The sequence below is a fragment of the Eurosta solidaginis genome, unplaced genomic scaffold (assembly GCF_040869045.1).
Source record: "Eurosta solidaginis isolate ZX-2024a unplaced genomic scaffold, ASM4086904v1 ctg00000623.1, whole genome shotgun sequence".
NCBI lineage: Eukaryota > Metazoa > Arthropoda > Insecta > Diptera > Tephritidae > Eurosta > Eurosta solidaginis.
The window spans coordinates 401,919-423,481 of record NW_027136883.1 but is presented as its reverse complement, the minus strand read 5'-3'; the positions used below and the strand labels follow the sequence as shown (position 1 = coordinate 423,481).

The window sequence follows — 21,563 nt, the reverse complement described above, 5'->3', positions numbered from 1 at the left end:
ATTTTCTTTTAATATTATAGTGTGAAAAAAAAAATCTATATATATAAAAAGAAAGGCCAAAATGTGTGTTAGTTGGTCGCCGGTGTTTGAAGAGATGCGTCGGTCAATTTTGTTCAAATTTTCACACAAGTTGCGTAAACCTCACGCGGTGGTTACTACAGGTACAGGGCCTCGAGATATAGGCCAAAACGTGGGCCAGTGAATGACAGTTTTTATACAATATGGATATCAAATGAAAGCTGTTGATGAGTGCTTTGGTAAAGAGTAATATATTAAACAGAGACGGACTGGGACTGACACTCGGAGTGGGACTGGGACTGGGACTGGAATAAAATACGTACCACCCTCTAGGTCAGGCAATATGGGATGCAGAAGAATGAGAAGGAATTGATAGAAGAGAAAAGAGAGAAGGAGATTGAGAAAGAGATAGAATGAGACGAAGATGGAGATAGATGAAGCGAAAAATACGGAGGGAGGAGTGAATAAAAGGATTAGGAAAAATTGAACAGGGGGGGGAGGGCAGAGTCAGACGGAAACAACTTATTAAAATGTATGTAGATAGGCCAAATTTAGGGCAGGACAACGTCTGCCGGGTCTTCTAGTATAAAAAATAAAAAAGGGCAGGTAGTTTCTTTTCCCATTTTTGTGGTCTGCATGAAATAGATATGACCTTGAATCACTTATCTTAACAATATATAACGTAAAGGTAAGTATTTGATGAAATTTGAAGCTTCTTAAAACGGTGCAAAAATGACAGTTTATATGGGGTATATAATATATATACCACCGATCTCTTTGATTTTTTTAGACAAAAATATATGCCATATACGTAAACATTTGCTGGAATTTGAAGCTTCTAGCTGTTCAAATACTTTAGAAATTGCCTAAAGTTCCTTATCTCAACAATCGATTGTAGGGGACATATGCTATATATACAACCGATCTCTTCGAATTTTTCAGACAACAATACCTGCTATATACGTAAGCATTTGAGAAAATTGAAGCTTCTAGCTGTTAAAATGGGGCAGAAATTACGAAAAGTTTTTTATCTGAACAATCGGCTGTGGGGGAAATATGCTATAGAGGTCCGATCCGGCCGGTTCCGACAAATGTCTAATCGGACGCCCGCACACCATATTTTATCAAGATATCTCAAAAATTGAGGGAGTAGTGTGCATACAAACAGACAGACGGACACGGCTTAATCAACTCAGCTCTTCATCCTGATCATTTCGGTATACTTATTGGTGGGTCTATCTATTTTCCTCTAAGGACTTACAATTTTGATATTCGTGACGAAGTTAATATATCATTAAATTTTCATGAAAAGTATAAAAAATACGGAGCCCTATACCGAACCTAAACGACTTGGACCATATGTTCCATTATCGTCGATCCATATCTCTTGCAATGAGTTGGCGACTTAATAATTTTTTTACATATGTAGGTGTATCTAACAATTTTTTCGCAAGTTTTAGTATTGCGTTTAACATGTACATAACCTCGTATCATACGAAAACTAACACTTTTTCATGAGAAAAGAGATAAGTCTTCTTTCACTCCCATATGGGTACAAAGGGGATTGGTTCTGTCGTTCCCTTTCGGGCATAAATGGGTACATACTCAAATAAAAGGGAATAGTTCAACGCATACAAAGAGATCAAAACTGGCATTAGTCGCATACTCCTTTGCGACTCATCCCAGACTAATCGCATTTTTTGCAGGATATTTAGCGCAACAAATCTTTGGTAATGACACCCAGTTGGCTCACACACACAGCCACACTCTTTTCGAAGCGCGTTTATGCTAAGCACACACACAAGCATTTTTATTTTGTACACATTTTTTTCTTATAGCAAAATTCAACGAAACTTTTCAAGCATTATTTTTTTCGTCTTCACTGCTATTCACCCCTTCAAGTAAAGTGCAAGTTAAAAAACAAAAAAAAAAAAGCTTCTGCTGCGGTTCTAAATGCTGAGCTAAAGAATGACAGAAGCGAGGTTGCTGCTCATTATGCGCATTTGCCGCAGGACATGTGTGTGTATCAACGTGTCTTAAAGTATGGGTATGCTTATGTGTGTGAGTGCACAAAAACGGACGTTAGCCTTTTATTTCAGCTAATAATTTTAATTTTATTTAAAATTATGTTCCGCTGCCACAAATGCACTTCGTGCGCTTACTCGCCTTTTAAGAGTTGTAGATAAAAATAATGAATGCTCAAATAAGACAAAAAAAACAAGTAAGGAAGGTTAAGTTCGGGTGTAGCCGAACATTACATACTCAGTTGAGAGCTATGGTGACAACATAAGGGAATATAATCATGTAGGAAAATGAACCGAGGGAAACCCTGGAATATGTTTGTATGACATGTGTATCAAATGAAAGGTATTAAAGAGTATTTTATGAGGGAGTGGGCCATAGTTCTATAGGTGGACGCCATTTAGGGATATAGCCATAAAGGTGGATCAGGGTTGACTCTAGAATGCGTTTGTACGATATGGGCATCAAACGAATGGTGTTAATGAGTATTTTAAAAGGGAGTGGGCCTTAGTTCTATAGGTGGATGCCGTTTCGAGATATCGCCATAAAGGTGGAGCAGGGGTGACCCTAGAATTTGTTTGTACAATATGGGTATCAAAAGAAAGGTGTTAATGAGTATTTTAAAAAGGAGTAATCCTTAGTTCCATAGGTGGACGCCGTTTCGAGATATCGCCATAAAGGTGGACCAGGGGTGACCCTAGAATTTGTTTGTACAATATGGGCATCAAACGAAAGGTGTTAATGAGTATTTTAAAAGGGAGTGGGCCTTAGTTCTATAGGTGGATGCCGTTTCGAAATATCGCCATAAAAGTGGACCAGGGGTGACTCTAGAATGCGTTTGTACGATATGGGTATCAAATGAAAGGTGTTAATGAATATTTTAAAAGGGAGTGGGCTTTAGTTCTATAGGTGGATGCCGTTTCGAGATATCGCCATAAAAGTGGACCAGGGGTGACTCTAGAATGCGTTTGTACAATATGGGCATCAAACGAAAGGTGTTAATGAGTATTTTAAAAGGGAGTGGGCCTTAGTTCTATAGGTGGATGCCGTTTCGAGATATCACCATAAAGGTGGAGCAGGGGTGACCCTAGAATTTGTTTGTACAATATGGGTATCAAAAGAAAGGTGTTAATGAGTATTTTAAAAAGGAGTAATCCTTAGTTCCATAGGTGGACGCCGTTTCGAGATATCGCTATAAAGGTGGACCAGGGGTGACCCTAGAATTTGTTTGTACAATATGGGCATCAAACGAAAGGTGTTAATGAGTATTTTAAAAGGGAGTGGGCCTTAGTTCCATAGGTGGATGCCGTTTCGAGATATCGCCATAAAGGTGGAGCAGGGGTGACCCTAGAATTTGTTTGTACAATATGGGTATCAAAAGAAAGGTGTTAATGAGTATTTTAAAAAGGAGTAATCCTTAGTTCCATAGGTGGACGCCGTTTTGAAATATCGCCACAAAGGTGGACCAGGGGTGACTCTAGAATGTGTTTGTACGATATGGGTATCAAATTAAAGGTATTATTGAGGGTTTTAAAAGGGAGTGGTGGTTGATGTATAGGTGGTCGCATTTTCGAGATATCACCATAAAGGTGGACCAGGGGTGACCCTAGAATTTGTTTGTACAATATGGGTATCGAAAGAAAGGTGTTAATGAGTATTTTAAAAGGGCGTGGGGCTTAGTTCTATAGGTGGACGCGTTTTCGAGATATCGCCATAAAGGTGGACCAGGGGTGACTCTAGAATGTGTTTGTACGATATGGGCATCAAACGAAAGTTGTTAATGAGTATTTTAAAAGGGAGTGGGCCTTAGTTCTATAGGTGGATGCCGTTTCGAAATATCGCCACAAAGGTGGACCAGGGGTGACTCTAGAATGTGTTTGTACGATATGGGTATCAAATTAAAGGTATTAATGAGAGTTTTAAAAGGGAGTGGTGGTAGTTGTATATGTGAAGGCGTTTTCCAGATATCGACAAAAATGTGGACCAAGGTGACCCAGAACATCATCTGTCGGGTACCGCTAATTTATTTATATATGTAATACCTGCCAAGATTTTAAGGGTTTTTTATTTCGCCCTGCAGAACTTTTTCAGTTTCTTCTACTTAATATGGTAGGTGTCACAACTATTTTATAAAGTTTTTTCTAAAGTTATATTTCGCGTCAATAAAACAATCCAATTACCTTACCATGTTTCATCCCTTTTTTCGTATTTGGTATAGAATTATGGCATATTTTTCATTTTTCGTAATTTTCGATATCGAAAAAGTGGGCGTGGTCATAGTCGGATTTCGTTCATTTTTTATACCAAGATAAAGCGAGTTCAAGTAAGCACGTGTACTAAGTTCATTAAAGATATGTCGATTTTTGCTCAAGTTATCGTGTTAACGGCCATGCGGAAGGACAGACGGACGACTGTGTATAAAAACTGGGCGTGGCATCAACCGATTCCGCCCATTTTCACAGAAAACAGTTATCGTCATAAAATCTATGCCCCTACCAAATTTCAAAAGGATTGGTTAATTTTTGTTCGACTTATGGCGTTAAAATTATCCTAGACAAATTAAATGAAAAAGAACGGAGCCACGCCCATTTTGAAATTTTCTTTTTTTTTGTATTTTGTTGCACCACATCATTACTGGAGTTGAATGTTGACATAATTTTCTTATATACTGTAAAGATGTTAAATTTTTTGTTAAAATATTACTTTAAAAATTTTTTTTTTTAAAGTGGGCGTGGTCCTTCTCCGATTTTGTTAATTTTTATTAAGTGTACATATAGTAATAGGAGTAACGTTCCTGCCAAATTTTATCATAATATCTTCAACGACTGCCAAATTACAGCTTGCAAAATTTTAAATTACCTTCTTTTAAAAGTGGGCGGTGCCACGCCCATTGTCCAAAATTTTACTAATTTTCTATTCTGCGTCATAAGTTCAACTCATCTACCAAGTTTCGTCGCTTCATCTATCTTTTGTAATGAATTATCGCACTTTTTCGGGTTTTCGAAATTTTCGATATCGAAAAAGTGGGCGTGGTTATAGTCCGATATCGTTCATTTTAAATAGCAATCTGAGATGAGTGCTCAGGAACCCACATACCAAATTTCATCAAGATAGCTCAAAATTTACTCAAGTTATCGTGTTAACGGACGGACGGACCTGGCTCAATAAAATTTTTTTTCGATCCTGATTATTTTGATATATGGAAGTCTATATCTATCTCGATTCCTTTATATATGTACAACCAACCGTTATCCAATCAAACTTAATATAATACTCTGTGAGCTCTGCTCAACTGAGTATAAAAATAGAAATCCCTTTGGTTGAGAAAATGTGAAAAAAACGTGTGTTCATTTCTGTACATGTGAATGTATTTCAAAGTGCATTAAACATATTAATAAAACATGTTTCTAACTTGAAAAGGATATTTTTGACAGCTTCTGCCATTTAGCTTGAAATTGAGATACCGTAAAAAGCATTAAATTACATAAAAAAATGATTTCAAAGCGTAAATATTACTCTTAAAATGTTAGCAATGTATTTCAGAAAATATTTTTGCTGAAAAATTGTGAGGAAAAAGGCGTGAGTAGCAAGTACTCGTCATGTTTGATGGCTGTGTATGTATCTCTATGAAGGCCTTTTTCGGGATTTCAGGGATTTGAAAGTTCAATCCCGGGATTACGAGATTGTCCTTGTATAGACTTCCTTATGGATTTTGAAAAAAACTGATCTGAAAGTCCAATCCCGAGATTGTCCCGATTACAGCCTGTATAGATTTCTATATGGTTTTTGACAAATTTTGTTGTCCAATTTTAAATAAAATTTTCCGCTGCACATAAAATCAGCTGTTTTTATCCTAACAGCTGTTTTATCCTAAAACCGTGAATAGCAAGTACTCGTCATGTTTTACGTCTGTGTATGTCTGTACTATGAATGACTTTTTCGGGATTTTATAAAAAAAAAAAATAAATGTAAGGCGCGATAACCTCCGAAGAGATATAAGGCCGAGCTTTTCTTCCAATTTGCGTCGTGGTCCTCTTTATTTTCCCTACAAATTGGCCGGACGGGACCCACATGTTTTTTGCCGACTCCGAACGGCAAATGAGTTTTCACTGAGAGCTTTTCATGGCAGAAATACACTCGGAGCGCTTGCTAAACACTGCCGAGGCGCGACCCCGCTTAGAAAAATTTTCTTCTAATTGAAAAACTTTATTTCTAAAATTTTGATGTGCTTTTCCCGGGGTGTGAACCCAGGGCATACGGTGTGGTAGGCGGAGTACGCTACCATCACACCACGGTGGCCGCCGGGATCTAAAATTTCCATCCCGAAACCCCGAAGTTGTCCCGAAATTGAGACTGTATAGATTTCTTTATGGTTTTTGACAAACTTTTTTTTTAGTTTTAAATGAAATTTTCCGCTGAGCATAAAATCAGCTGTTTTATCCTAAAACCGTGAGTAGCAAATACTCGTCATATTTTACGTCTTTGTATGTACGTATAATGAATGACTTTTTTGGGATTTTAGGGATCTGGAAGTACAATCGCAGATTGTCCCGAATTCAGCCTGTATAGATTTCATTATGAATTTTGACAAACATTTTTAATTTTTTATTTTAAATGAAATTTTCTGCTGAGCATAAAATCAGCTGTTTTTATCCTAACAGCTGTTTTATCTTAAAAATTTGAGTAGCAGGTACTCCTCATGTTTTGCGTCTGTGTATATATTTACTATGAATGACTTTTTCGGGATTTTAGGGATGAAATTTTCCGCTGAGCATAAAATCAGCTGTTTTATTCTAAAAGCGTGAGTAGCAAATACTCGTCATATTTTACGTCTTTGTATGTACGTATAATGAATGACTTTTTTGGGATTTTAGGGATCTGGAAGTACAATCGCAGATTGTCCCGAATTCAGCCTGTATAGATTTCATTATGAATTTTGACAAACATTTTTAATTTTTTATTTTAAATGAAATTTTCTGCTGAGCATAAAATCAGCTGTTTTTATCCTAACAGCTGTTTTATCTTAAAAATTTGAGTAGCAGGTACTCGTCATGTTTTGCGTCTGTGTATATATTTACTATGAATGACTTTTTCGGGATTTTACGGATCTGAAAGTTCAACCCCGAAACATCGGAATTGTCCTAAAAATCAGCCTGTATAGATTTCTTTATTGTTTTTGACAAAAACTGATCTAAAAGTTCAATTCCAAGATTGTACCGAACTTCAGCATGTATGTATAGATTTCTGTATAATTTTTGAGAAATATTATTTTTAGCAAGTACTCCTCATGTTTTACGTCTATGTATGTATGTACTATAAATGACTTTTTCGAGATTTTAGGGATCTGAAAGTTCAATATCGAAACCCCGAAATTGTCCCGAAACTCAGCCTGCATAGATTTCTTTATGGTTTTTGGAAAGCGTTTAATTTTAAATGAAAATTTTTGCTGAGCATAAAATCAGCTGTTTTATCCTAAAAGCGTGGGTAGCAAGTACTCGTCATCTTTTACGTCTGTGTATGTACGTATAAAGAGGTTTACGCCGATCACTTTATCGGCGGCGGTGGAGTAGGCACTATAATATACCGGTGGTGGCGGCGTGGACGGCCTCCTGACCCTCACACCACATGCCATTACAGAAGCTATAGGACTACGACTTTGAACTCATACCTTCACCGACGTCACTTTCTTAGAAGCTCTAGGTGTAGCTCCGAATATTTTATAACGAATTTTTTTTCGCGCTATGCTGTCGAGCACTACCAGAGAAACACCTTGAAATGTTAGGGAGTAACTATTCGGCCAAGGATGCCGCCCTCGAAATCATAAGCAGTCCAAGTGGATATCATTGCGTAACTCATGGGTGAAAATTTTATAATCCTAATTAATTTGAATTTTACACCCTGGATACATTTTTTTAAATGCAGACCAAAATTTGCAGATGCTTGCTTTCGAAACATTGATTTCAACAGCCTTCGTTAAACCAAAGCCTCATTTTAGAATGAAAGTCGACCGATTTTAAATTGAAAAATGTTAAGGTTATATGCCCAGTACAAACTGTTGTTTTCCGGCCTTTTGATACAAGCCGCGTAGCTTCAGTTTTTAGAGTAGTTCGACTATCCCCTACGTTAGGGTAGTGGAACACCGCTTTTGCTGGTTAACGAGAAAACCGATAGTATAAAGCAGCGCAAGCTGGGGAATCAGTAATCAATTTGATTTAAACACGCTATTAGTTCCGAAGTGAAGTATAATTGTACTACTCCAAAAGTAGGCTAATAAAGACCATTTTGCAAAACAGAATATTGCAGTTATTTATGCGATAGTTCCGCGATTCTAACGTTAGCAGAAGGTTTCAAATAAGCGGAATTTCCCAAAATTCTTTACAATATATACCTACGTATTCGTATATGTAACAGGAGCCGTAACGTGTAGGTGATATACTTAAACCTGGTTGAGAGGCTAGAATCAATGTGATTCACTCCAAGTGACTAGTTGGGATAGGGCCGCCAACTTTAGGAAATGTCTAACCGGGAGACTTGGGTGTTATATGATGAAGTGTTAAAATCAAAATTAACATTTCAGACGCTATTTTAAAGTCTTGCAAATAAACAACAGATTTTTGAATATAAGGCCAAGTGATTTTCAAACCCTTCTCATACGTATATATATCTTCAACTTAAGTTTGAGTCGGGAATCATTTCAAAGGAGCGTTTAAGCCCCTGGAACCTACTAAAGGATTTTGTATCACTTATTTCGCTTATTATTTTAGCCAATCGGAATATAGAATTTTTGGTGAAAATCAGTACTTTTTTCGGGAAATTTGCTTTTTTAACAACTTAAAGACAACTTGAAAACATGCTCGACTTGGGTCATTTTATTTGAATTCATTTTTCTTAATTTTTTTTTTTTTTGAAAGAATTATGTAAAGTGAGCATTAACATTTTTTATATAACTTTTTTTTTAGTGTTTTGTTTTAATAACTTGGTGATGCAAAATCCGTGATCAGCCGGCATGGAAAGCGCCTGTTTTTTTAAATAACTTTTAAACGATTAGAAAGAGTTAAGTCTCGCAATTGGATTCTTGTAACTGGCAGTGATGCGCATCCGTTGATACCCATTTCGGCTATATCGGACCAATTTTCGACATGAACCTAGGCAGTCTTAAATAGGTAGAAAATATAGTATCGCGCCGATTATTTTGACATTCGGCGGCGGCGTGCGAAAAACGACGAAAATCGACGGCTTATATTTCTAGTACGTATAATGAATGACTTTGTCGGGATTTTAGGGATCTGGAAGTACATTTCCAGGATTGTCCCGAATTCAGCCTGTATAGATTTTTTAGTTATTGACAAACATTTTTTTAAATTTTAAATGAAATTTTTCACTGAGCATAAAATCAGCTGTTTTTATCCTGAAAGCGTGAGCAGCAAGTATTTGTTACGTATTTGGTTGCGAATCTGGTTTCGGTTCCAGATTTGGATCCGCTTTCTTCGGTGTCAGTTTACCATTCTCTTCTCTTTTGTTCCCGGTTCCGACTTTGGTTCCTTTTTGGGTCCCGTATTCGGTTTCTGTATCAGTTCTGATTTCTGATCTTCGGTTGCGTGTTTCGCTCCCGTTCCAGTCCGATTTTTTTGGGTTGGGTTTCGGTTCGCCTTCGGTTTCTTACCGTTTCTTTTATTTCCCTTCCTATCCTTTGCGTCTTTTCTCCCTTTCCTTTAATTTATTTTCTTTATGCTCCAAATTTGATCCGGTCCTGCCCGATCTGGGGTTCGCTTTCAGATTCGTTTCCGCTTTGGGCTTTGGTTTCTTACCGTATCTTTTATTTCCGTTCCTCTCCTCTGCGTCTTCTCTCCCTTTCTTTCAATTTCTTTCCTTTATGTCCCAAATTGCTCCGGTCCCGTCCGAATTTCGGTTTTAGATTCGGTTCCGCTTTGGGCTTCGGTTTCTTACCGTTTCGTTCTTCTTTACTTTTTTTCCTGTCCTTTAGTTTTCTTTTCTTTTGAGGTTGCAACTGTAGGGAGTGTTTTTATTTTGAACTTCGTCTTCTTTTGTGCCTCTTTCATAGTGCTCGTCAACTTCTTGTTGTTATCATCTTCGGCGTCATCATTACCGCCACCATCAACACCGTAAACTATAAGAATCTTAACTATTCCTTCTTTTTCCCTCTTCCTCTTTTATATTTTCGGAAGATTCCAAGGTTTTCTAGTAGGCGAAGGACTGCGTCCACAAGAGACTAGAGAGTACACTCCAGTCCAGTATTGGTTACAATGCAGTGAATCAGCCCAAAACTTTTTTCTGATCTTCAAATAATAAATTTGTCGTATTTTTTCAAAGCCCCTGCTGTGCCATTAATGGCGCCAAGACCTATGTTTTAAGACTACATAGTCCTTTTAATTTCTTTTGTAGGGCAATGCATAAGTATTTGAGAATTTTCACCACTGATAAGCTAATTGGTTCCTACATAGAGAGGGTTTCTTTAGATTGACTTCCACAATTTTTTCCATACCTTTTGAAGGCAGCTAGCTGAGGCTACTTGGTCGGTAGGGCGAGCGGAGATGCAAACTTTTCAGTTTATTTATTATCATTAATAACCAAATTTACAACCCATTAAACCCGCTAGCGCTTGTCTTTCGTTAGCAGTAAGGTAGTTGTCAAAAAATGATCTAGACGAAATCAAATTTAAAAAAATGTAAGCCCAAAAAAATATACCCACAAAAATATTGCCAGTCTTGATTTGTTGGATACTAAAATAAGCAATTAAAAAGCACTAAAAGTCTAATTGTACCGAAAAAAAGCTTTCATCAACCGCGGAAAGTGCCAAAGCAAACATTTATTTAGGCTTACCATATCGGCGTCGAGTGTCAAACACTCGACATAAAAAAACAAGTAAGGAAGGCTAAGTTCGGGTGTAACCGAATATTACATACTCAGTTGAGAGCTGTGGAGACAAAGTAAGGGAAAATCACCATGTTGTAAAAGGAACCTAGGGTAACCCTGGAATGAGTTTGTATGACATGTGTATCAAATGGAAGGTATTAAAGAGTATTTTAAGAGGAAGTGGGCCATAGTTCTACAGATGGACGCCATTAAGGGATATCGCCATACAGGTGGACCAGGCCTGACTCTAGAATTTGTTTGTACGATATGGGTATCAAATGAAATGTGTTAATGATAATTTTAAAAGGGAGTGGGCCTTAGTCCTATTGGTGGACGCCTTTTCGGAATATCGTTATAAAAGTGGACCAGGGTTGACTCTAGAATGCGTTTGTACAATATGGGTATCAAACGAAAGGTGTTAATAAGTGTTTTAAAAGGGAGTGGGCCTTAGTTCTGTGGATGGACGCCTTTTCGGGATATCGCCATAAACGTGGACCAGGGTGACTCTAGAATGCGTTTGTACAATATGGGTATCAAATGAAAGCTGTCAATGAGTATTTTAAATGGGCGTGGGCTTAGTTCTATAGGTGGACGCCTTTTTGAGATATCGCCATAAAGGTGGATCAGGGGTGACTCTAGAATTTGTTTGTACGATATGGGTATCAAATGAAAGGTGTTAGTGAGTACTTTAAAAGGGCGTGGGCCTTAGTTCTATAGGTGGACGCCTTTTCAAGATATCGCCATAAAGGTGGACCAGGGGTGACTCGAGAATTTGTTTGTACGATATGGGTATCAAATGAAAGGTGTTAATGAGTATTTTAAAAGGGAGTGGGCCTTAGTTCTATAGGTGGATGCCTTTTCGAGATATCGCCATAAAGGTGGACCAGGGGTGACTCTAGAATTTATTTTGTACGATATGGGTATCAAATGAAAGGTGTTAATGAGTATTTTTAAAGGGCGTAGGCCTAAGTTCTATAGATGGACGCCTTTTCGAGATATCGCCATAAAGATGGACCAGGGGTGACTCTAGAATTTGTTTGTACGATATGGGTATCAAATGAAAGGTGTTAATGACTATTTTAAAATGGAGTGGGCCTTAGTTCTATAGGTGGATGCCTTTTCGAGATATCGCCATAAAGGTGGACCAGGGGTGACTCTAGAATTTATTTTGTACGATATGGGTATCAAATTAAAGGTATTAATGAGGGTTTTAAAAGGGAGTGGCCCTTAGTTGTATATGTGAAGGCGTTTTCGATATATCGACCAAAATGTGGACCAGGGTGATGCAGAACATCATCTGTCGGGTACCGCTAATTTATTTATATATGTAATACCACGAACAGTATTCCTTCCAAGATTCCAAGGTCTTTTGATGTCGCCCTGCAGAACTTTTTCATTTTCTTCTACTTAATATGGCAGGTTTTACACCCATTTTAGAAAGTTTTTTCTAAAGTTATATTTTGTGTCAATAAACCAATAGAATTACAATGTTTCATCCCTTTTTCGTATTTGGTATATAATTATGGCATTTTTTTAATTTTTCGTAATTTTCGATATCGAAAAAGTGGGCGTGATCATTGTCGGATTTCGGCCATTTTTTACACCAATACAAAGTGGGTTCAGATAAGTACGTGAACTGAGTTTAGTAAAGATATATCGATTTTTGCTCAAGTTATCGTGTTAACGGCCGAGCGGAAGGACAGACGGTCGACTGTGTATAAAACCTGGGCGTGGCTTCAACCGATTTCGTCCTTTTTCACAGAAAACAGTTATCGTCGTAGAAGCTAAGCCTCTACCAAATTTCACAAGGATTGGTAAATTTTTGTTCGACTTATGGCATTAAAAGCATCCTAGACAAATTAAATGAAAAAGGGCGGAGCCACCCCCATTTTGAAATTTTCTTTTATTTTTGTATTTTGTTGCAACATATCATTACTGGAGTTGAATGTTGACATAATTTACTTATATACTGTAAGGATATTAACTTTTCTTTTAAAATTTGAATTAAAAAAATTTTTTTTTTTAAAAGTGGGCGTGGTCGTTCTCCGATTTTTATTAAGCAGACATGCAGTAATAAGGGTAACGTTCCTGCCAAATTTCATCATGATATCTTCAACGGCTGCCAAATTACAGCGTGCAAAACTTCTAAATTACCTTCTTTTAAAAGTGGGCGGTGACACGCCCATTGTCCAAAATTTTACTAGTTTTCTATTCTGTGTCATAAGTTCAGCTCACCTACCAAGTTTCATCGCTTAATCCGTATTTGGTAATGAATTATCGCACTTTTTCGATTTTTCGAAATTTTCGATATCGAAAAAGTGGGCGTGGTTATTGTCCGATATCGTTCATTTTAAATAGCGATCTGAGATGAGTGCCCAGGAATATACATACCAAATTTCATCTAGATACCTCAAAATTTACTCAAGTTATCGTGTTAACGGACAGGCGGACGGACGGACGGACGGACATGGCTAAATCGAATTTTTTTACGATACTGATGATTTTGATATATGGAAGTCTATATCTATCTCGATTCCTTTATACCTGTACAACCAACCGTTATCCAATCAAAGTTAATATACTCTGTGAGCTCTGCTCAACTGAGTATAAAAATGGGAATAAAAATGCTGATGCACTTGCAATAGAAGTGAGAGAATTTATACTTACAAATCACGATTTTATGTACACATTTGAGCAACGAAAATGCCCAATTAACAAATAATACCAAAGACCAAATTCACCAGATGCACGAAAATAAATAAAAAGCTCTCTACAGGTAGCGCATTTCGAGCAAACCAAAAACAAACTCAAACGAAATGAAGTGGTGCGCGTGCCAAGTGGATTTGCGTGGAATGAAGCGAATGTGAGCGAAATGTGACCAAAAAACGAGCAAACGAACAAACAAAATGTGGGAAATCATACGTAAACAAAAATCCGTTTAACCCGTTTACGAAAATCGCGCGATCTGTGGTAGCGTTTAGTTTTCGATGGTAAATTGCGGTAAACAAAAATAATGGCAAACCAAGATACGAGACGACACTGACAGCAAACAGGTGTGCAGGTAGAAAAAATATCGAAACATAAGCACGAATGTTGTTGTTGGTGTGGGCGAACATAGAACGATGAACGTAATGGCTTCGATGATTATGCATTGGCACGTTTCTCATCGAAGGTATGTTGGCAGCGGAGTGCCGAGCGCAGAAAGATAAGTGCATAGCAACCATTGGCATGAACGATTAACGGTCAATGTTTATGCGTTGTGAAGTTGGCTGCATTGCTTTGTTTTGCTTCGAATTGCTGCGCTTTGCTTTAGCGGTTGTTTTGTTGTAGTTAAACAAATTACAAGTACAAGGTTTAAGGAGTTCTGTCAGCGCTCCAAAATCTAGTTTAAATGAAAAATCATTCTTAACGGTTGTGCTCTGTTTTGTATATACTCCAGAGTAGTCTACAAATGTCTAACAGCGCCAGAGTTCCTACAACGTCAAATAATGTGGTTGGTACCCCATTGAGTTCCGAGCTTACCTACTTTATGGGGGTTAACGGTACTTGACAGGCCATCCTTCTCAGAGCATACATGTATTAGCTTCAGAATCCAGAAAAGAGGAAAACTTTAAAAAAACTTCCCCAAAATGCGCTTACCTCGAAGCTTGTTCCCTAGACGTCCCAATTAGATTGGGCGAGATTAAGAAACGGTGAAAGTTATAAATGATCGACTAAGCGGGATAGGCCTAGACCCAAGCGCGGCGCTTTAAAGTGACTTTAGACTAACAAAGTTGGAGGAGAAGATAACCGAGCACGTTTTGTACTTGTGTCTTGCGCTTACTAGGCTATTCCTTTAGCTACTAGGAGTGATACAGCTATCAGATCTAGAAGCAGCAAGTGGCATATGTCCTAGAAACCTTCTAGTATTTGCCAAAGGGACGGGATTTATTTCATAACACGGGTCTTGGTTTTGATAGGGTTTTTCAGTTTGGTCGTTAAACAAACTTCTAACCTACTTTAACTTAACTTAACACTACGAACTAATTCAGTCTATGTGAGATCTTCACGGACCTGGCAGTTCAATCTAACCTAATCTCGCGGACAATGGACTAACCTAGCACCTACCGAAAATACTTCCCCCTCCCTTTATATTTTTTTAACTTAAATTCTTAGACATTGAATAAGTTTGGAGAACTTCCCGTCATCCCTTGCCAATTCAACCCTTTTCGATTTTTTAATCCTTTTCCAAATAACTGTTTCTCAGGAAGAGAAATAATTAAATCCCCTAAATAAAACCCCTCGCTGATATCAAAGCACGCCAGCCATCCGTTTTTGACGGTACCTGAAGACAATAAGGTAGGCTAGCTTCTACCGGTTATGGGGGTAACAATTTTCCCAAAGCATGCCTGTCGTAAGAGGCCACTAAAATTCTGACCCGAACATTCGCAAAGTACCAGATTGATATACTGTAATGGACTATCCACATCCCCAAGACTCGCTTAAAACTTAGGGAGTCTGATGCGCTTTCTACCAATCCTCTTCACTTTAGTGGGGGTCATTCCGTTTCTTTGAAGCAAACATCGGTTGTCGCTAGAAATACGGTTTGGGCCTATGGACCGCATTCATCCCTCTGCAGGGTCAATATATACTTCGGAGAGCTTTTATTGTGAATACTCTAAAGCAGAGCGAGTCCTCTTTCGATAACGGCCATGATTATGACAAATGTCTTACACAGTGTGACTTATTTTCGTCCAGAGAGGAATTTACTTTTAATTTACATGAAGTCTTCCATAGTTTACGTATGTCAATAGTGACTTGGTTACATAGACGCGAATGAACCGATTTCTTGATGGTAGCCATTACTTTGACTTGACCTGATTTACCGAAATGTTCATCATTTCTCTCTCTTGAGCTTGGTTACAGAATATAGAATTTACGGTTTGACTTTTTGGCGGTCTCCAATAGACCGAAGAGGTATTTCACAATCCTGATGCTACCATAGCAAACTCAGGCATAGACTGCTTCTATAGTGAACTCATAAGGTCGAGTCCGGACATATATGGCCTTTTGAACAAAATTCCGCTGTGACTGCACCGATTGGGATCCCCTTTCCTTTGGTTCAGATTCAAGGTACTCTCAGGTTCTCATCCGATTATATTTCTCATACGTTTTGGTGCATGCCTTTTACTCTTCGCCACATATTTGACTCGCCGGGAAATACGGGGACTCTATTGTCCTATTTAGTAATAAAAAGAAGTGCTTCTTCCTATAACTTGGTGGCTAGGCTACACATTTCCTAGTGGAATTTTTGGGAAGTACTGTAATCAGAAAGGATCTAACGCTCTTCGCACTTACGCTTGTTGGGTTCACGTTTCTTTTTACTACTCATGTATGCATTCTACCTCAACGGATCATGACTACTCGCTATTTCTTTCGAAGCGGGACGTCATTCCTCATTATATATGTTTGTCGTGTAGGTTGGCTGGTGCCAGTTCAAATATTGCTTTCAGAGAATAAGTTTTAAACCGAGTAGTTAAGTCATTTGTTTCGTGTGTAGCTCCTAGACCGCAAGCTATCTTTGTGTTACTGTGCGTACTTTTTTTGTTTTACAGAGGTGCGCGCATATCTTGGCTGCTACAAGATGATGATCTGAGTTGATATTATGACCTCGTATAGTGTGCATATCCAGAACGGTGGAGCTTTGCCTGCGGTCGATCTTGACGTATTGAATTTATTGCACTGAAAGCAGCCTTTCATGAAGCACTTTGGTATTTAAGCTTCGTATTTGAGCTCTGTAGATACTCAGGAGCAGACAAACGATTGTAGAAGAATTTTTTTTCTTTGGACACCATTCATTTCTTCGTACGTATCATTTCCTGCAATGCGTTCATGGCAGCCTCTGCGTTGAAGAAGATGCCCGCTAACTGGCATCCTTCTTTTATACGAAACCAGATATATGGCACAACGCCGAAACCGGTTTGTCTCGAAACCAAATTTGACAAGGGATGACGGAAAATCGTTTCAATATACATCACTTAGTATATGCCTTTAGATTATAGTCCAAAAAAAAAAGTTGCCATCTTAGTTAAGAGTTATTCTGGAGCCCTGGTCTTTATGCTATGCGTCATTATAGTTGTTGTTGTGGTTTTACCTGTGCGCTCGTATATTTTTCCTAGTGTTTAGGGCATTTGTTGATTTGCAATTTGCTAAATAACTGTACTACAACCCTTTACCAAGCATTCATTTTGGCGGAAAAACGAATATTTCGTGCGAAAGCGTATTTTTTGACTGCCCACTTATGGCCGCACTGCGGTTAGGGAGATAACAAGTGGTTGGCCATTCAACAACAAAGCAAGAGCTTCTGCTTTGGCGTGAGTGTGAAATTGATGTTGCGGCTTTGGCAAACAATTTGCAGTGGCTTTTTGGCAAATATTTTTATAAAGTCGAAATTGACGTTAGGACTTGTAATGATTTAAAATCCGCGCATAATTGCATTTGTTTTTTTGTTGATAATATATGATGAAATTCTAATTGGCTGAGAGTTTTACACACTTAATTAATACTCGGTAGACAGATTTACATTTTTGTTTTTAAATTATGACAGCTTAAAATGGTCAAGGTGCAGCTTGAAGAGCTTGCTGGAATCAAAGCTCACGAGTTTTTAAAGTATGATATTAAGTATAAGTGAGCGTTCTACGTTTTTTGGGGGCAACTATGCTTTAATTAGGTTAGGTTAGGTGGAACTGGCCGATCCATGAGGACCTTACATATACTGAATGAGTTCGTAGTGTTACCAGAAGTTTAACGATCAAACTGAAAAACTCTATCAAAAAGCTGGACCTACGTTATAAAATAACTCCGTCCTCTTTGCAAATACTAGAAGCTTTCTAGGACTTAAGCCACGTGCTGCTTCTAGATCTGACAGCTGTATCACTCCTAATAGCTGGAGTCTTAACCTGACAAGCGCGGAGCACGAGCACAAAACGTGCTCGATTGTTTCCTCCTACAACCCACCTTCCTACATCTGCCATCACTGACAAAGCCTAATTTAAAGGCATGTGACGTCAGAAGGCAGTGTCTAGTCAGAATACCTGTCATGAGTCTACAGTCCCCTTTTTTTTAACGATAGAAGCAACTTTGTTGGTCTAAGGTTGTAAGACCTGCACATAATCTTCGACACTTAACAGCTCCGCGATTGAATCCACGCCTTTCCCGCTTGGTCGATCATGTGCACCTCTCACCTTCTCTTAATCTCGCCCAATCTAATTGGGACATCTGCGGTGCAAGCTTCAAGACACGCGCCCTTTTTAGCTAGTTCATCTGATTTTTCATTCCCATCTATTCCCATATGCCCTGGACCCAAAATAGATGTATACTACTTAAACTCTAACACACTTTTAGATGCTGTGCTATGCCATATTATTGCCTTAATTGCTGCTTGGCTGTCAATATAAAAGCTAGCACGGTTGCAGTTTGAGCTATTCTCTTCCAGTGTTTCTTTTGCTTTGGTTATGGCTAATATTTCCGCTTTAAAAACGCTACAGTAGTCTGGCAGCTTGTAGGATCTCTTTATTTCCGGACCAGCACAGCATACCGCGCAGACACTACTCCTTACACTACTTTGGAACCATTTGTGTACACATGTATCTTCTCTTCCGCCATTTGACCACCCTTGTGCCAACCGTCCACCTCTATTGTGGCCTTAAGATCTCCCTCGAAGCGCAGATAGGGAATCAGGTAGTCTGTTCGTCCTGTAATTGATGGCGCTATACTACTATGACCGTACGGTCGGTGCTCAAGCTGCCCCGCGGATCTGAGCCTGGTTGCAGTTATTAGCGCTATGTTCTTTGCTACCAGGTTTAGAGATGGAATATGTAGAATGGCATACAGTACAGTCGGCCTTGTTTTCAGGGCTCCCGTAATGCTAAGCATTGATAGTCTGTATACGCACTCTAATTTTTGGAGGTAGGTTGTTTTTTGTGAGGCTTTTCACCAAACAAGAACTCCATAGTAAGGAATAGGGGTTACAATCGCTGTAAAAACCCAATGAGAAATATAGGGTGATAAACCCCACGTACACCCCAGCATTCTTTTACATGCATAAAGTGCCGTTGATGCCTTTTTCACCCTCTCCTCCACGCTGAGCTTCCATGACAGCTTACTGTCTAGGATGATTCCCAGATATTTTGTGCAAGGTTTCTCCTGTAGGCTCACCCCTCCTAACTTAGGCCTGGTCCAATTTGGGACCTTGTACATTTTTGTAACAAGACCATATCCGTCTTCTCCGCATTGGCTGTCAACCCGACATTAGATGCCCAGGTATGAATATCCCGAGATGCCTGATCAATCAAAGTGCTAATCGTTGGAAGACACTTTCCACTTATGACTATTGCAACGTCATTTGCGTAAGCCGTACGTTTTACGGGTCCCTCATCGAATTGATGCCAGCGTCCACAGCAGAGGTGATAGCACCCCTGCCTGCGGCGTGCCCCTGTGCACTGATTTCGTGGCCCCATGCAATCCCCATTGTAATGTAACCTTCCTGCAATTTAACATGCAGCCGATCCATCTAGCTAAGGCTGGATGTGCTTTAATTTAATTAAGACCATCCATAACCGCTCATTTAGAAACATAGTTGAAAGCCCCGGAAATGTCTAAGAAGACTCCTAGAGCATATTCCTTATATTCCAAGGCTTTCTCTATGCTTATTACCACCCTATGCTATGCGGTGTCTACCGACCCTTGGTGTACGCATGTTGTGTTGTAGAGAGCAGCTTTTCATCCACGTTGTAGTTTATGTACACATAAATCAGCCTCTCATAGTTTTGAGCAGAAATTATGCTAAGCTAATGGGTCTATAATCTTTGGGATATACGTGACCGATCTTCCCTGCCTTTGGTAGAAAAGCTACACGAGCAGTTTTCCAAGAGTGTGGAAATCGCCTTTCTCCCCCGTGACGTTACAGTATTATCATGGTTTTATTGCGCCAATTGAGGGTAGTGCGCTACCCCAACGTCCAATAAAAAAAAATACCCATTTATCGCCTCAGTATCAGGCTGAAAATGATTTTGCGGCCCAGCTCTACAACTTAACCTAGCCCCACTTTAGAGAGCGTTTAGTCCATCTAAAAAATGAGTAACCTAATTATTTTTCAAAGCACGCGAAACCACCAAAATGAGGTTTAGACAAGCAGGTGTACAATAAATACACCAAAAGAAAGCTACGTAAGTGCATTAACTCTTTTAGTCTTGCTAAAAACTGACAAGACAACATTAAAGGCGCTTCCATCCTCATACTAAGCTGGATAGTATTATTTACAGAACACGTACGCATTCACTTGAAGAAACACACTCGACGCTTGTTTAGGTTTGGTTTTATAAGCACCTTCAAACCGCATCCCTTATACCGTGAGCTTGCTCACACAGCTGTCAAAAGTTGGTAAAAGACGCTGACCAAATGTGGACTTAGGACGTGCTTTTAATTTAAAAAAAAACGGCTTTTAAAAAAGTATGCGATAAAAAACACATTGACAAACGCGTGTAGTGTTGGAGAGAGGATGGAAGCTGATATTTCGCTGCATGCACCGTGTGTGTGCGTGTGTGTGTGTGGCAAGTCAAAGGGATAACAACAAGCTACGACAAATCTGTTAGAGCTTAAATTTTATAGACTACTCACAGATATCGCCACGACCACATTTCGTTATTGTTTTAAATGCACGGCAAGCACACATAAATAAAGAAAACGTGAGAGGAGGTAGAAGAGGGAGAGAGAGAGGTAGTGCGACTCAACGCTCTTGCAGAAAAACCACGGTTAAACAAGTGCAAATGAATATGGTTAGCAGAAAAAGAAGAAGACCAACGCGGAAGAAAAAAACGTTAATGCGAAAAAATAAATTATGCACAAGATATGTATGAAATTGTTGTAAAGAAGGAAACGGTCAAATACAACAACAACAACAAAAATCGTGTAAAGCGGTGCATTTACATAATGAAGAATATGTCCTGGTGTTGTTACACAAAAAAATAAAGGACACATGTGAGATGAGTTAAATACATTCATTACGCAATGGAAAGGAAAAAAAAAATGTGTCACGAAATGAAATAAAATACAGCAGAAAAAACCAAAAAAAATTATAAAATTCTATGTAGAAGGGTGTAATGTTGAGGGAATTAGCGCAGCAGGCAGCGAAAGGGAATAGCATTGGGAATTGGTATGGTCAAAAGAGTCGTGTGCTAGCCAAGTGTGTGTTATGGGGCGTAGTGCTGGTGCTGCAAGTGTAAGTAAGGAGAGGTATCATATAATTATGCGAATGAGTCTTACATGTGGAAATTATACAAACTTAAAAGAGTGTCGCCATTGCTGAAGCTTCCTTTTTATATATACTATTGCGTGTTTTTAGGAGTTCCCGTTTAAAGTATGATCTGAAGGAGACTTTGTTAAGGTTCTTATGTATGCAAAAAGTCTTTCTGAAAAAACAAAAATATAAGCCCAAGTTATAAGAAAAAGCAAAGAGAAAATCATAGCTTTGGTGTGAGACCGCGCTACCAAAGGCTTACGACGAGAAATCTCGAACCAGCCCTGGCAACAACGCCAGTCAAGAAATCCAGCGAAGAATCACTATTTCTAGCAAATGCTACTATGGGCCGAGTAGACAATTGAAAAGTAAA

The 21,563-nt window shown here is 38.7% G+C and overlaps 1 pseudogene; it reads right to left on the bottom strand.

Moving 5' to 3' along the window:
• Nucleotides 1-21,563, bottom strand: part of LOC137235640 (nuclear pore complex protein Nup88-like) — a 180,897-nt pseudogene that overhangs the window by 14,963 nt on the left and 144,371 nt on the right.